The sequence below is a fragment of the Rhineura floridana genome, chromosome 2, assembly GCF_030035675.1.
Source record: "Rhineura floridana isolate rRhiFlo1 chromosome 2, rRhiFlo1.hap2, whole genome shotgun sequence".
Taxonomy (NCBI): domain Eukaryota; kingdom Metazoa; phylum Chordata; class Lepidosauria; order Squamata; family Rhineuridae; genus Rhineura; species Rhineura floridana.
Genome location: NC_084481.1, coordinates 111438196 through 111450417, shown reverse-complemented (window position 1 = coordinate 111450417; position 12222 = coordinate 111438196). Strand labels below are relative to the sequence as shown.

The 12222-nt window shown below is 44.1% G+C and overlaps 1 long non-coding RNA gene across 1 annotated transcript in view; it reads right to left on the bottom strand.

The window, feature by feature from the left end:
* Positions 1–2481: 2481 nt before the first annotated feature.
* The window catches only part of LOC133378275 (uncharacterized), a 46319-nt gene continuing 36578 nt past the window's right edge, over positions 2482–12222 (bottom strand). Inside the window, exon 3 of the long non-coding RNA XR_009760926.1 lies at positions 2482–5140. This is a non-coding gene — a long non-coding RNA (uncharacterized LOC133378275). The remainder of the gene's footprint in view (positions 5141–12222) is intronic.

Below are 12222 nucleotides of genomic sequence, written 5' to 3'. Positions count from 1 at the left end.
TTCTTTAACATCCATCCACACTTATTGTGTAGAAGTATTCACAGAAAATAACTTCTTGGTAGTACCTGATCTCAGATGAACCCTGCACAGGAAAGATGCATCCTGGTAACTAGGTAAAAAGGAAAGACAAACTGTGGAGATTCCAAGTGCACTAAAGGGGAAGGTAAAACAGAAGCTCTTTAGGACCAGAGGGATTCTTATTGCCTGGTGTCCAAACAACTCACTTATCAATCACAGCTCTAACTTCACTCATTGGCTAAAAATACTGACAGCCAGGAGCAACCAGGCTGGCTCATGTCAAGGAAATAGCTTAGAAGGGTACCTGCACATTTTGCTTCATAATCTTCTTTTGAGTAGACTTACTTTTTAAAAAATAAAAGTTCAGAGTCTGAGGTCTCTTCCTGTGGACACCATTTAAGGCCTTCACAAGTGTCATGGCATCTGCTGGTACTAGGCTGGCACCCCTGATCTATGAAAAAAGATTTGTAGATTATCGCAGGACAAAATGCCTAATTTCTGATAATGAAATTTCCTGCTTCCTTCTCTAGCATGATAGAACCAGAGCAAAAACAAACAAACCTGACAACAGATATGTCCATGATTATATATGATGTTGTACTGCTGATAGTGATACTGTTACCTGTATTTCCTTTGGCTGAATAGGCTCAAAAAAAAAAAAAGGATTTACAAGCATGCAGGCTGATAATTGAGGAAAGAGTCATTCAGATTGTAGAGGTGGAATGTGATCCAGTAAGTGGCTCAGAAATCCTGCTTGTGACTTTGCATTCCTTCAGCAGCATTTGGGAGCTGAAAGATAAAATACATGTAACATACCACACCACTTGGAATTGCACAACTTATTTATTAGCTGAAAACAGCAGCTGCAGGATGTGTCAGGATTAGGACTGTAGGGTGTGGAGAACCAATCCATTCCTCCCATGCTGTGACCCTGATGAAAATCCCCCTGCACCAAAGCTGGAAAATTCATCTGTCCCATTAGAAACTCCCCTCGCATGCCAAATAGCAGCTTCTGGATAGGCAATTTTCACTGGAACCATGGCATAGGAGGGAAGGGTTAAGTTGGGGCTGGGGAACTATATCTGGCTTGCAGACCAGATCATTATCCCACCCAACCCCTGCAAGCTAAATTTCACAAGAGAGTGGGGCTGCCACCACCTGACATCAGGTGAACTCTTTTTGCCCATGAGGCTGTTTGAAATTAATCTGTGTGCGCAAATACACAGCCATTCAAAGTGCTCCACAAAACCTAATAATCAGCCAATTGTCAGGTCTTGCAAAGCACTCCACCTGAACTACATTCAGCTGATAGTTGGGTCTTTCGGCCCGTCCAACCTTACCTGATAATCCACATTTTCCATATTAGCTTTGTCATCGGAGAGTCCCCACCTTGACTGTTTGTTTGCTGTTTCAATGTAAACAAATCTGCTGTTTTCGCACCCAGACATGAAATACATTCATTTCATTTTTTTCCAAAGCTCCGCCTGTCACACCACCCCTATGAGCCAACTGGTCTGCAAAATATGACGCTGGCTTTCTCGGACATTCATGCTTATGTGCAAAAGTGGAAATACGCAATTGGCTGGGAAGGATAGAAGGGGTATGGGAAAACGCCCAAGGACTGCCCCTGGAATGCCTACTGTAGTAAACTCTGCGGCATTGCATCCGAGTGCCATAAAGGTAATGCAATTGCTTCCCGCTTTAGGAAAGCATATCGTATTTTTCAAGGAATCACAAATATGGATTTGTGAGCACAAAAATCCGCAACTAGGAGTAACATTGTATGGACCACGCAGAATTAATCACTACATAAAGCGATCATATTGCTGATTATACAGTCGTTTGGACGGGCCCCTAGAAGCCCTTTGCACAGGGCTTTGCAGGCACCACCGATCAACTGTGCCTGCAAACTTCTTTTGGCTGAACCAGGTCTTTATCTGCCCCATACCTGTCATCATATATGTTGTCATATGAAGGGCAAGTTGGTGTGGCTTGGCTGGAATGGCCTTGCAACCCAAATGGGGAGTCATGCTGGACCTAATTAGGTCCATGGGCTGGAAGTTCCCCACCCTTAGGAAATCCTCCCTCCCCATACATCATGGTCTTAAAATTTTCCCTCATTCACAGCTGCTATTTTTAATTAGAACGTCAGTCATGCAACTCCCAAGTGACATGTTTGGCCTTAAATCAGAGTCTGCTATTGTGAAGAGAGAAACGTTTTGCTTTAGAACCATGTTCTGTCCCCATAAATGCATAAAAAGACAAATCGGCAGAAGAGAGTTACTGTATGTTGGTTTCATTTAAGGTCAAATACACAAAAAGATAAACTTTCCAGAACAGCCAAGAAAGAAAAAAGGAGGAAGATTGAATAGGTAATATCTTATTACTCAGATTTGAACATTTGCACTTGTGACCAGCTACTTGTGACCAGCTAGAAAAAGACACAGAGGTTTCACTAATAGCTGTGAATATTACAGAACCCCCTCCACCCCCTAGAACAATTTTATTTATTTAGAAAAATTATAACTTGCATTTCAATTCAGTGATTCCCAAGAGAGGTTACATCAGTCAAAACCACAAGCTACAATTCAAGAACATCAATAACCTAGCAGATAAAATGATATTGGAGAAACTATACAGCAGCCAATAAAACTCAATAAAATAGAAACCACATTAACTAGAGAAGGATTGTCAAAAAAGACAAGTCTTTACAGCCCCTTTGAAAGGGCTAAGATCCTGTATCTAGCACACCTTGGCAGGCACCAGGTGGTTGATTCCATAATCTGTGGGCTGTTTGTTAGACAAGGTGACTCCACAGTAGCCACCAACCTGATGAATAGTGGAATCATCAAAAGGGATTTGTGCTTGTTCTCAAAGAGCAGGGAGATACATATGCTCTCTCGATAAATATATGGACAGATATGAATCAATTCAGCTAATAAAGTGGGGAATAACTATTAACGGCTTTCTGAATATATTCATAGAGCCATCCTGTACTTCTTACACCATCCACATTCTTGCACCAATAATTTAGGCACGGTGGATGTGGTCTGGGAGCTCAAGTCCTCCCCCTGATTGCTACTGTTTGCAGAGAAGCCACTTGCCAGAAGAGACCAGTCCAAATGCAATGTATCAGTATGCAGACAGCTCTATTAATACCATCACATTTTCCTCATTGCAAAGTTCATTTCTCACCAGGGTCTCCATAAATAGGAATAAAAGTCCAGAACCATTATGGCAAAGGGAGAACTCAACCACAAAAGTATATAGTGCAACACTATCAATACAAGGATTTGGATAATCTCTCTTCTTTCATATATCCACATTTATTTGTGTTATGGCAACAGAGACAACAAAGATATCATATCCAAGGCACTGAGCTGAAGATGAAAATGCTTTGATAAACCAGTTTGACAGAAACTATCTTTAAAATGTGGCCTATTTAGGCATTTAAATAGTTTCAGCAATGTAAGGATCACAGCAGCATTTCTTAAAAAGAGTAATTGAAGGGAACGCTGTTTGAAAGTATCGAATCTCTTGCCTTCCTTCCTCAATCTCAGCAACATAAACTATCATAAACATTGGGCAACGCCTAAAGATTTTCCTTTATCATCTGGGAAGCTTCCACAGACTTCACTGGGAAGCTACCCAAATAAAAACAAGTGTTGATTTAAACTCTGACACCACCTCATCTTCTAATTCAGGCATGAAGAGAACCTCCAGCTCAGGGGCCAAATCCGGCTTTCTCTATTTGGCCCGCAGGACTCTCCCAGAACACATCCCCTCCCGCAGGGCACACTTCCTTGAATGCTTTTGCCTGGCTAGGATGCACCCTTGAACTATGATAACGCCTCATGCTTGCCTGGAAAGATGGAGGGGTGTGTGTGTGTGTGTGTGTGTGTGTGAGAGAGAGAGAGAGAGAGAGAGAGAGAGAGAGAGAGAGAGCACAGAAACTTCTGACTTTTGCCTGGCTGGAATGTAACCTGTACAAAGGTAAGTTGGTCTGCTCACTTTTACATCTCGCAATTGCCATACCATTGCTATGCAGCCCTCGAAAGGTTGCCCATGAGGAAATGCAGACCTTGGCCTGAAAAAGGCCCCACTCTGTTCTAAGTCAATTTGCATTCCTAGTGAGGTTCTGGTCCCAAATTAACATTCATTCCTTCATATACATATATACTCATCTATCTATCTATCTATCTATCTATCTATCTATCTATCTATCTATCTATCTGTCTGTCTGTCTGTCTGTCCCAAGGTGATTTATACACCAAAAAAAACCTGTTAAAAGTTTTTTTAAAAAATAGTATCTAAAAAAACTGAAAATAGGTTTTAAAATAATACAAATGAACACCTAAAGCTTGATGAAACAAAAATGTCTTCAGTTGTAGTCGCCTTTTGTATTTCGACAGGAATGCTATTTCACAGAACAGCGGCAGCCACACTCAAAGTCCTGCTCCGAGTTGCTGTGGAGTGGACTTCTGATATCTTTGGAACTTCAAGGAAAAATTCTCTTTCAGACCACAAGGTAATCTCTCAAGTAAGCTGGTCCTTATATGTTAGTACCAAAACTTTAAACTTGATCCAGTACCAGATTGGCAGCCAATGCAAATCCTGCAAACGATGTGTTAATATGCTAGTGGTAGTTTGCCCCTACAGGCAACCAAGCTGCAGACTCCTGACCAACCAAGCTGTAGCCTCCATACCTCAGCAATCCAACTTTGGAGTTACCAATGCATGGACAACTGTGGTCAAGTTATCCTGATTCAGGAATAGCCACTGCTGTCTTACAGCCAAAGCTGGTAGAAGGCACTCCTAACTACCGAGGGCATCTTCACTTCCAGTGCCACAGCTGGATCTAGGATCACCCCCAGACTATGTGTACTAGCCTCTTGAGTTCTATGAGGCTACTTTGTAAATGAATAATGCAAACACAATTATAGTTTAAAACAGGTAACAAAAATTGCAAAAACAATGCAACATCCCAACAGAATTTAACATATGTCTTCAGAATATAATAATTCCCAAAGTTCCATGCATCAAGCAAGCCACCAGTGTTGAAGTTGCTTGAAGAAAATTCCAGGATAGGAAGATCAGGGGTTCCCATACACCAATTAAAGCCCTAAACAAAATGTAAGATAAATGCAAATATGTAAAGCCATAAAAAGGAATTTACTCTTCCATTCCCTCCTACACGTATAAATTAAAATCCCATTACCTAATTCAAGGTGACAACGGCCTAATTCTTGTTTCCTGGCAATAACAGCTCCTTTCCTCGGCAGCCTCTCTCTCTCTCTTTCTGATATAAAACTCACAAATACAGTCACTTCCTTAATGTTTCCCCACCCACTGGGCCAAACCAACAATCCATAGGGGTTACATGCATGACTCCATTCAGTGTGGAGTGAGTGACTCCATTCAGGGCAGGCAACTTACCAGCTTCCCAAACCTGGGAAACACTGGCCCACTGAGGCTGGCTTCCCAGGATACAGACCAGGGCCGGTTCTAAAGGGTGGCCAGGTTGGGCACTGGCCCGAGGGCCCCGGAGCTACAGGAGCCTTGAGGGACCCTCTGCTCCCCTTCCGCAATCCGTGCCCCCCATGCCCCCCACGTACCTGTCAGCAGGCTTTTTAGCATTGCCCTTAATGAAGATGGCGGCTGCAGCTTCCCTAAGGTACTGAAGCCGCTGCCGCCATCTTAGTTGATGGCAGAGATGTGCGCACATAGCACGCACGTGTACCATCAACAAAGATGGCGGTGGAGGCTTCATTCCCCTTAGGGAAACCACGGCCGCCATCTTCATTAAGGGCAATGGTAAAGACTAGACAGGTAGGGGGGCTGCGTGGGGGCCGCACGCGCGAGCATGCGTGCACATGCGCACGCCCACCCACCCACTGGGGGGCCAGGGCAAGCTGATGCCCAAGGGCCCCTGCATGCCTGGAGCCGGCCCTGATTCAGACTATCGCTGCATTCACACTGTACATTTATTCCACTATTATTCCACTTGAAACAGTCATAGCTTCCTCCAAAGAATCCTGGGAAGTGTAGTTTGTGAGGGTGCTGAGAGTTGTTAGGAGACCCCTGTTCACCTCACAAACCTGCAATTCCCAGAGTTCCCTGGGAAGAGGGATTGATTGTTAAAACACTCAGGAAATTGTGGCTCTCTGAGGAGAATAGGGGTCTTTGAATGACTCTCAGCACCCTTCGCAAACTACACTTCCCATGATTATTTGTGGGAAACCATGACTCAAGTGGAATAATAGTGGAATAAATGCATGGTGTGAATGAGGCCTCAGTGTATTAGCTCTCATCCAGGGCCTGCACAGTCGTTCTTGATTCAGATGTTACAGAGAACAGAATTGAGTATCATTGTCATGGCCCCGTCAGAGGACTCCTCAGATGAGGACGACTCAGGAGTAACAGCAGCAGACCCAGGTGCAGCAGACTCAGAAGGAGACACAGAGGAAACTCCTGAGAATCCAGCTCCTTCTCCCCCTCAGCTGCAGAGCACCCCAGGGACAGCAGAGGCCCTGCAGCCAGATGCAGACAGTGAACAGGATACTCCCCCCTCACCTGCAGAACGTAGACAGCAGAAGGTCAGGCAGAAGAGAGGCAGGCCTGTCTCCTTAAGGCCCAAATGCTCCTGCTGTCCAACCTGCTCTTTATAAGGCACACCTTGGCTGCAGCTTGTTGCTGACTGCAACGTCAGGCGTGGCTTGTGTGTTCCTAGTTTCCTTGCAACCTCTTTTGGACTGACCCCTTGGCACTTGATCCCGGACCTCTACTGACCTCGCTTCTGGACTCCTGACTCGGCAAGTATGCTTCGGACAAGCCTGGCCCTTATCAGCTCCCCTCCTCCTAGACCTGGCAGATTTATGGCCAGACTGCTGGCTAAGGACTTTGCTTCCCTGCCAACCACCCAGGAATTTCCAGCCCCCCACCGGCACTGCTGACGCAGTGTAGAGCTGACAATCATCAGCATAGTGATGGCACCTCACTCCAAGTCTCCTGATGGCTGCTCCCAATGACTTCATATAGAGGTTAAATAGCATTGGAGATGGGACTGTGGCCAACGGGGCTGCAAGATGGCTTCCTAGTTTCCCAGCTCCATTCTCCTCTGGGTTATGTTCCCAGATTAACCATAGTTATCTTTAAAATCCTGGTTTTCATCATATTTTAGACCCTTTGGGGTATACTACCAAATTTTTCTAAAACTAAGGAAGGGGTTTAACGGGTAATATTCGGCCCTTAGACACAGACAGCCCAACTGCAACAAAGAGACCAGCATTCAACAATATGGCATGTGGCCAAGCAAAGAACTCGCACGTGGCAACCCAGGAATCTGGGGCTTCACTTCCTAATTTCCGGGAGGAATTGGCCACACAATTTAGATCTTTTAAGGAAGAAATGGAATGCTGCTGGGAAGCAAAACTGAAACCACTAGAGGACAAAATGGAGATGTTCGGCAACAGGTTGGGGAAAATAGCAACCTTGGCATCAGAAGCCTTGGATTTGGGATTGGCAAACGCGGAAGAGGAACTTTTACTCAAACATGAGAATAAAATTATTAAAAAAACAAACTTGAAGAATTGGAGAATAGGTCCCCTCATTCGAACTTATGTTCATTCAAATGTATGTTTTCGTGGCAGTAAAGAAGGATCTGAGGAGCACTCAATATCTATGGCCCCCCCTTATCACGGCATGGTTTGCAACTGCGGTCCCTGATTTTGAACTCTGCGCCTCAGATTTAGAATGGGCGCATCAGGCGTTGGCAGACAAACCTAAGGATGGAGCCCTTCTGAGTGACATTATAGTATGCTTCAAGTGATACACTAAAAATGAAAAGCTTATGTCACGAGTGAGGAAGATGAAAGAATTAACATATAGTGAACATGTCATGCTGGCATTAGAAGATTTTTGCCCTGACACGTTGAAGTGACAAAAAGATCTTTGTCCCTTTTCAGCTGCACTACAAAAGGCCAGTATAAAATATTATAGGGGATTCCCTTTCAGATTGGTAGTCACTCACAACAGTCAACAACTCACGGCAACATCCCTTAAAGATGCTCTACCCCTGCTCACTGCTTGTAATTTGGAATGGCCAGAAGATCTAGCAATGGAGGGTGAGGAGGAAGCAGATATGGAGAACTCTAGGCAAAGCAAAGGTCAGAGATGGGAGACGAGACACTCCAAGGTCATGCTTAGAAAACACAACACCCCAGCAAAAGATTCTTCACAGTTGCCAATTCGATGTGATGCTAATGCCCATCATCATCATCAATTATTTGACTCTTTTTTCTTTCTTTCTTTTACAGAAGAGCACAGATCTTCTTTAATTTGTTATCAGATAAAGGTGGCTGGTTTTGGAATCACAAACAGTGGTGATGAATGTTTTATAATCTGTTTTAGACTTCAAATTTTTGAAAAGGGAACAAGGAGAAACAGTGCAGAGGGCCTTTTCTTCACATACTAATCTTTTTAATTTGTAATGTTCATTTACTATAATTTACCTGGAGATGGGGAGGTTTAAGGGATCATTGTACTTATATTGTTTCTTATTAGATGTTTGTCTCGAGCCTTTCCTCTACAATCACACACAAAGGTGTGTGAGAGGTTTAACTTTAGGGTGTGTGCCATGAGGCACAGGCACTGGCTGGATTTCAGACCTAGTGTCAGTTATGTTAGATCAGATGTTTTAGGTTTAGGGTGGTGGTTAATGTTTTTCTGTTTATTGTTTCTGTGGGGTTTGTTAGGTGTGTTTGGGATAGGTTGGGAGGGAGGATTAGAGAAGAGGTGGGCAGTTCAAAGGCAATTGTTTGTATTAAGCCTATTTTCTCTGAGTAGAGAAGGATCCGAAGGTAATCTTTTACTTTTTATAAATATACGGATGATTTAGACATGTTAAAAATTGTAACTCTTAATGTTAAGGGTCTAGGCCATGATTTCAAGAGGAACTATGTAAAACTAATGCTCCCTTCAGTACTTTTTTAATTTATTTATTTATTTTATTTATTTTTAGACCGCCCTATAGCAATAAGCTCCCAGGGCGGTGTACAGCATAATAAAACAGGTTAAAATACAAGTGGATGTAAATACAATACACAATAAAACATAATTAAAAATTTCCAATTTTAAATTCAAATTTTAAAATTTTTAAAATGCCTGGGCAAAGAGGTAGGTCTTTACCTGGCGCCGAAAAGATAACAAAGAAGGCGCCAGGCGTATCTCATCAGGGAGGGCGTTCCATAGTTCGGGGGCCACCACTGAGAAGGCCCTAGCTCTAGTTATCGTTCTCCGTGCCTCCCTATGCGTTGGGACACGGAGAAGGGCCTTCGACGTCGAGCGCAGCGACCGGGTAGGTACATAGCGGGAGAGGCGTTCCGCCAGGTATTGCGGTCCGATGCCGTTAAGGGCTTTATAGGTAAGAACCAACACTTTGAATCTGGCCCGGAAACATATTGGTAGCCAGTGCAGCTGGGCCAGGACAGGTGTTATATGATCAAATTTTTTTGTCCCAGTAAGAACTCTGGCCGCAGCATTCTGCACCAGCTGAAGTTTCCGAACCGTCTTCAGAGGTAACCCTACGTAGAGTGCATTACAGTAGTCCAATCTAGAGGTTACCAGAGCATGGATAACTGTGGCAAGGTTCTCCCTATCCAGATAGGGTCGTAGTTGGGCTACCAGCCGAAGCTGGTAGAACGCATTCCGTGCCACCGAGGCTACTTGAGCCTCCAGTGACAGGAGCGGATCTAATAAGACCCCCAAACTACGGACCTGCTCCTTTAGAGGGAGTGTAACCCCATCTAGGGCAGGTCGGACATCAACCATCTGGGCAGAGAGCCCCCCCACCAACAGCATCTCAGTCTTGTCAGGATTGAGTCTCAGTTTATTAGCTCTCATCCAGTCCATTATCGTGGCCAGGCAGTGGTTTAGTACATTAACAGCCTCACCTGAAGAAGATGAAAAGGAGAAGTAGAGCTGCGTATCATCAGCATATTGCTGGAAACGCACTCCAAATCTCCTTATGACCTCACCCAGCAGCTTCATATAGATATTAAAGAGCATGGGGGACAGAACTGAACCCTGTGGGACCCCATATTGGAGTATCCAGGGACTCGAGTAATGCTCCCCAAGCACCAACTTCTGGAGACGATTCTTGAGGTAGGAGCACAGCCACCGCCAAGCAGTGCCTCCAACTCCTAAGTCCGCAAGACGTCCCACAAGGATACCATGGTCGATGGTATCAAAAGCCGCTGAGAGATCAAGGAGAACCAACAGAGTTACACTCCCTCTGTCTTTCTCCCGACAGAGGTCATCATACAGGGCGACCAAGGCTGTTTCTGTACCAAACCCCGGCCGAAAGCCCGATTGACATGGATCCAGATAATCAGTTTCATCCAAGAGAGCCTGGAGCTGGTGAGCGACCACACGCTCTAAAACCTTGCCCAGGAACGGAACATTTGCTACCGGTCTATAGTTGTCAAGATTTTCAGGGTCCAAGGAGGGTTTCTTTAGGAGCGGTCTCACCACCGCCTGTTTCAGGCAGGGTGGTACCACTCCCTCTCGTAAAGAGGCATTGATCACCTCCTTGGCCCATCCGGCTGTTCCGTTCCTGCTAGCTTTTATTAGCCATGAGGGGCAAGGATCCAGAGCAGAAGTGGTCGCCCGCACCTGTCCAAGCACCTTGTCCACGTCCTCGAGCTGAACCAACTGAAATTCATCCAATAAAACAGGACAGGACTGTGCTCCGGACACCTCATTAGGCTCAACTGCTACAATATTGGAGTCAAGGTCCCGGCGGATGTTTGTGATCTTATCTTGGAAGTGTCTCGCAAACTCATTACAGCGGGCTATTGATGGTATTATTGCGTTCTGAGGACCAAATTAACAAGAAATTTACAGTCCAAAACCAAAGGAGGCATTGTTAAAACATGGATACTTTGGTGAACAGTTCCTGGCTGCTGGCACATCAAAAGCATGGGGAGTTGCCATAATTTTTAGGCGAAATTTTCCTATTACGGTACAGAAGATGTGAAGAGATCCAGAGGGACATTTTTCTTTTTGTAGCAGGATTGTTTGGAGGAAAGAACATTTTACTTTTGGTACCGTGCATGCCCCCCAAAAAGGGCAGATAAAAATTTTCAATTTTTTTTTTAAAAAACTTCCTAAGTTTCAGCTTGGTCAATTAGTCATGGGAGGTGATTTCAACATTAACATGAAGGGGGTGGATGCAGCTAAATTGAATCAGAATTCTAAAATTGCACAAATGTCCCGGGGTGATAAAAAATATTCTTTGTCTAATGTGGTTAAAAGGCATTTTTTAATTTATTGTGTTATCATAATTTAAAAGAGGTGTGGTCAGAAATACATCCTAATAATCACAGTTTCACCTAGTTTTCTTTGGTCTATCATACACTTTCATGGCTGGATGGGATCCTTCTGTCAGATATGCTTCTCTCTTCAACTGTAAATACTTTAATAGGGTCAATTAGAATAACAGATTATTTAGGGTCAATTAGAATAACAGACAGTGATTGGGGTAGGGCAGTGTTTGAATGCTTTCCCTATTTGATGGTTGCATTCTTTGCTGCTCACTTCATTACCCTGTAAGGACATATTTAAGGAAGCTCTGGTCAATTATTTTCAGGAGAACGACACCCAAGGAATGCCAATAGATATCCAGTGGGAGGCAATGAAGGCGGTGGTTAGGAGAATCTGCATTAAGGAACTTCACAATTTCAGGGGGCATAACAATACACAAATGGAAACCTTAGAGACTGAAATAGCATGGTATCCGCAAAGCTCTCCTCCAACACGACATTTCAAATGAGTTGATTTTTCTCTTATCTGCTTTTTTCACTGTCCAACTTTCACATCCATACATAGAGATCGGAAATCATTCATTTTCCATTGGCAATCACTTGTGGCTGAGTAAGATTGTCTTCCAAGATAAGGTCTTTAATGGTGGGTCCGTAAGTGACTGTGGAGGCCAATTCTGGATCCACACAGCATTCCACAGTGAGGACATAGGTTTCCAGATTGAAGATGGTCACGATGAGGATTTGCTTGACGTACCTTCTGCTTAGCTCGTTTGTCCTTTTTGCCCTGTACTCGTGCTTCTTCAAAGTCCATTGCACCTTTGATAACGTCTGACCTCCAATTGGGATGCTCATGGTACAAGGCTTCCCAGTTCTCGATGCTTAT